Consider the following 5,608-nt stretch of genomic DNA (forward strand, 5'->3'; position numbering starts at 1 on the left):
TCCAGAGTCATGAAGTGGTCACACCAGGTCCATACATGGCAGGTGTTTACAGATGGAGCCACCAGTCGACACTCACATAGAATCAGTTTTTATTGCCCAGTAAGAAATTCATATTAATATAGTGAATACATATGTTTACAAATAAACAACTTTAAAAAACAAACTTTTTTTTCTTTTTAATTGTAGGAAGTGGTCTCAAACTCGGTCATCATGAACAAGTATTAACACATGTATACTTACAGAACATACATTTACTAAAATAGCTTCCACAGAAAAATATGCTAAAGTTACACAAAGAAAACCTGGAGAGTGGCTTATCTTCGAGTGCAGCCGGATTGCGTGTACCTTTAAGCACATGGAGTCGGAGCAAGGTGCCAGAAACAAGGACCAAAAGGCAGACCTTCTTGGCGTGTCACAGGAAAGCATGTGTGAGGGATGCATGCATCATCCTCCACATTTCTGAGTGGGCGCGCTTGTGGCGTGGTCCCACAATGTGCATAAATGTCATGGGTCATAGAGAAACTCCTTTCTTTGAAAACTCTCATGTTTCACCTTGGGAGGAACCTGGACATTTGCTTCCGATTTGACTTGGTGCACAATCCCAGAGTCTACACATGCGCAGAACAGTGGCTTACCTGTTGGGGGCGTCCAGGGGACCATTTGCAGTCCCCTGCTGCCTTACCTGGAGGCATTCTGAGGGCCGGACAGGCCACGCATGGCTTACCCACTCCTCCTCACAAGGCCTTCGGGAAATCAAAAACCGTCACTTCCAGTTTTCAACCTAAAATTGGAAGTGGCATTTTTGCCCTCCGGAAGGCCTTAGAAGGCCATCTGAGGGTCAGGGGAGTGCACACAGCTTCTCTGGCCCTCAGAATGCCATCAGGGGGCAGCAGGCATGGGGTGTGGCACCCATGGAGGTGTGCCCCCATGTGGCACAATGGCGAGGAATTCCACTGGCGCAGAACAACCATCTCCCCACCTCCAGAAATGTCACTGGTCTTATAGAGACTCATTTAGCTTCCTCCAATTGTTTTCACAGGTGATCCTCCTTGAGGGGCCTTCCAAAATTCACGTCCAGATTTCTGAAATGTGGAGACCAACCCTCTTCCACGCTACGGATGTCCCAGGTCAGGTGGCGCCCAGAGCATGGAAAGAAGATGCGTGCTGTGACAGAAGGGTCATGCATCATCCGTGAGCACTAGTGCGCAACATCTCTCAGGAAGCCAAAGCTGTGTTGCGCCGAGCACTGAGACAGCCCTCAGGTTGTGAAAGCCATTGAGATTTGAAATGGGATATGAGGCAAAAACCTGGGGGTTCTGTGAGTAGTTGTAGCTGCCTTGGGATTACATCTGCATTTCATGATTTGACCACATGCTTTGGTATAAGTTTCAATGGACCATTCTGGGCCAAGCTTTCGAAAATAGATATCTTATTTGTTCTCTTTAGAGAAGCGACCCAGTCCACCAGCACCTTCTTTGTCTCTATCAGTCCATTCATTTCTCTGGTTAAGAGTATCTCAATTCGCTGGACTCCATAATAATCTTTTGTGCCTGAGATCCTGGAGACCTGTTGCCAGTCAGGGAGGACAACACTGTGATCGAAAGACCAACGGTCAAACTTAGTAGGCAGCCGCTTCAAGTATCTACAATTTTGGAGAAGACTTTGAAAAATATTCATAGTTACCAGTTCACTGGAGAAGATTATGAACTATGATTAAATATTAGCTACAGAGAGGACAGGTCAATATGGATAAGTAAACCCCATCTATAATCCTATAGGCACTCATCTGGGAGTGTCCCATTAAATTCAATGGGACTTACTTCCATTTGTATAGGATGTCAACCATCACAAAAGTAACTCTGAAGCACATAGCCCTTAATTTTTCCTCTAAATCAGTGGTTCCCAAACCTTTGAGCACTGGGACCCACTTTTTAAAACAACACTCTATCGGGACCCACCTAAGGGCACAAGCCTAACGAGGTCTACTTAGAAGTAAGTCCTATTTTGTTCAATGGTGCTTACTCTCCGGATTGCAGCCTAAGTTTACCGTACTTTTAAAAAGGGAGATCTAGAAAGAAATATTTTATTTATTTATTTATTTATAAGTAATAATAATGGATAAAAGACCCTCAAAAATTTATCTCCCTATATTTACACATGCTTGCAAACTGAAGGAGCTGAGCTCTTTGAAGGGTAATTACAGTATCTGATTTTTGAATAGCCCCAGGGCTTGAGGCAATCAGAGCCCAATTTTATGCATGTCTACTCAGAAGTAAGTCCCATTACAGTCAATGGGACTTACTCCCAGGAAAGTGTGGATAGGAGTGGGCTGTTAGTTATCTATCTGATCTTTCCATCACCCTTTTGCGACCCACCCAAAATCAGGTTGTGACCCACCATTTGGGAACCACTGCTCTAAATCTTTGCTGTTCGATGTGAACTGTTTTGGAACTTACTCCAAACTTTTATTATTTTTTGGCTGGATTTTTCTCCATTGATTAAAATCAACAGGGTTAAAAATTAAACTTAATACAGTGTTGGGTTATGGTCTGGGAGTATGACTGTTTGTGGGGCAGCAGTTTTGGTGTCTGTGCAAAAATGGTGTCCGAACGTGACAATCTTTCCCGGCATGACACGGGGAGGAAAAGCTTGGTTGTGCCTGCCATAAGCTGATGTAAGCACGCCACTGAACATGGTGGGACATATGTGTGAGCAAACACATTTAGCATTGCTCTATATTACAGCGGTCTACAAACTCTGGTCCGCGGGCCAGATCTGGTCCGCCGGAATATTCATTCTGGGTATGGTGTGGTGGTGTGACCATAGAGCTAGTGTGGCCATAGACCCTTGAACTGGGGAGCCATTTTCACCCCAGACAGCTTTGTGCCCCAACTCGCTGGGGGCGTGGCTCCCTGGTGCAAGGCTTTGCAATCACATGGCACAAAGTTTGGTTGTTGCACGCTGGAACGGGAAGGCTTCACCACTGCTGCACCACACCTGGAATAAATATTCTGGCAGGTGGGATCTGGTCTGTGGGCCAGAGTTCGGAGACCTCCAGCTCTAGAACAGTGTTTCTCAAACTGTGGTTCGGGACCCACTAGGTGGGTTGCGAGCCAATTTCAGGTGAGTCCCCATTCATTTCAAGATTTTATTTTTAATGCATTAGACTCGATGCTACCATGGTAAGTGATAGCATTTGGGGAAATGTCACAGATCGGTACGTTTAACAGGTTCCTATAAAGATGCTTTTAACCATGATGAGACTCCTGGGTAAGTGTGGGTAGGATTACAGCCTAGGATTGTTGAAAATTCCCTGCTTGGTGATGTCACTTCTGGTTAGGACATCACTTCCGCTGGGTCCTGACAGATTCTCTTTATAAAAAGTGGGTCCCAGTGCTAAAGGAGTGAGAACCACTGCTCTAGAAGAATCTGAATCAGAGCTATGTATCAGAAAGTCCCCATGCCTAAGGTATAGTATTCACAGTTTTCAGGGTTTAGGGTGAACATCTCTTTCCAGGAACATCTTGCTTTCTACCAAGTCAGACCAATTTGCTTTCTACCAAGTTGCTTTCTACCAAGTCAGACCAATTGTCCATCTAACTCCATATTGTCCACCCAATGGCTAACAGGTCTTTAGGGTGACAGGCAGGGAGTTTTCGCCAACCCTACTTGAACATATCAGGGATTAGTAGATTTGGGACTGTCCGCAGGCAAGCCATGGGGCCTGTTGCTGAGCTACAACTTCTCCCCCAGGAGATCTGAGGAACGATGAACCAGTCTGGGCAATACTCTGATAAGTGATATCTGCTATCTAGGATATTTAGGACCCACCAAACATTACAAGGTATCGAGCAGCAAGTTTTCTGTTTAATAGAACTCTTCTTCAGGCAAATGGTGAGCAAAAAGGTGGGGGGTGGGGCGAAGGACAGGTGGAAGGAGTCAAGTGAACCGATAACATTGGACAAGTGATGTCACCGTATTAAGAAAGACCATTTCCATCACTCACACTTACGGTGGCTCTTAATGCATTTCCTGGAGGAGACTAGGGAGATTGGTGGTGGACACAGTGAGTAGAGATATCTCAGACCACAGCATGGTTTTGGTGCCTGGATGTGGATGGAAAACGTTGACATGTTTGTTCAACCTCAGCATTGATTCTTACCATCCCAGGAGTTGCACCTCCCCTGCTTCTGTGGGTTTATCTGTATGGACAGATGTACTGAAATAATGAGAAACTTAAGGGCCCAATCCTATTCAACTTTCCAAGGTGGACGTAGCCACAATGCAGCCCTGAGGTCAAACATTTCATTACCTCAAGGAGGCCTCCGAGACCCTCCTTCCACCACAGTGTACACCCTGTTGGCATGGCTGCATCAGTGCTGGAAAGTTGGATAGGATTGGGTCAAAAGGCTGCAATCCTATACACAAATACCTGGGAGTAAGTTTCACTGAAATCAGTGGGTCTTACTTCTGGTTAAACACGTATAGGATTGTGCTTTCAGAAGTACATGGGATTGCACTGTAAGAACAATTTTATTTTTTACATGCAGGCTTTTGTTATGGAAAATAGTCGAGCGCAACCCTCCCCCCTTTTTAAAAACTATATGGCCCTGCAAGAAGGTATAAAGATGGGGGGGATGACAGCAAAATAGACCCAAAGAAGACCAGCATAAAGCACTGTGGAGATTGGAGACAGTGGAAAATTTTGCTTAAGAGAACAAAAACGTGAAGGGCGGCAAGTTGCGCGGCACGAGTGTTGATTTCGGAGCTCGCAAACACAACACATTCAGGAACATTTTTGTCATTGTCACCAAAGTGGACAGGTGGACGTCCAAGGGCTCGAGCCTTGGAACACGGAGGGCAAGAAGCCCAGTGGATAGAGTTCCACTTGCAAACAAGACGGTTGTTGAACGTTTAGTAAATCAAGGAAGGCACCACCCGCGCATCATTGGTCTTCAGTCCAAAGTAACTTTAAAAAAAAAGCAAAACAAGTTAAGAGAAAAGGTGGCACGGGGTGGGTGCCCTGGAAAAGGGCCACCCTGGACAAGCCGAAGGGGGGGAACGACAAAAGATCCACAAAGCCTCTTTTGCCTACATGAAACCAAAACCACATCAACCCTTCTGAGTTTTCCGCTCACGAGAAAGTCCCCGTCTGCTTTGAATGCTAACAGTCTTTGCAGGTTGACCCGTGAGAGTCACTTCGTCTTTCTTATTTTTTTTTAATATGTGTATATATATATATTTTTTTTGCTTGCTTGTTGATGTTGTGATAGTACGAAAACATTAACACTCAACACGAGAGTTTTTCTTTAAATTTTCCAAACCCCGCCTTTTGCTCTTGGTTTCAGTGTTTCGTTTTTTTTCCCCACAGATCTCGTGACAACGGTGACTGGTAAAATTTTGTACAAAAAATTTCCTGACCGTAACAACATAGTTCAATATATATGGTGCTGTCCCTCTTTGCCTGCCGGTTGCATGGCAGGGACTGAGCAGAAATAAAAAAAAAAGAGTTTTTTTTTTAAGCAGATGGAGGGTGTCTCTAAATTGTGCTACTTCTCATCATGGATTTGAATTTAGAGTTTAAAAAAGGAAGGGAGGAAGGGGGGAA

This window comes from Tiliqua scincoides, chromosome 13, assembly GCF_035046505.1.
Source record: "Tiliqua scincoides isolate rTilSci1 chromosome 13, rTilSci1.hap2, whole genome shotgun sequence".
Taxonomy (NCBI): Eukaryota; Metazoa; Chordata; class Lepidosauria; order Squamata; family Scincidae; genus Tiliqua; species Tiliqua scincoides.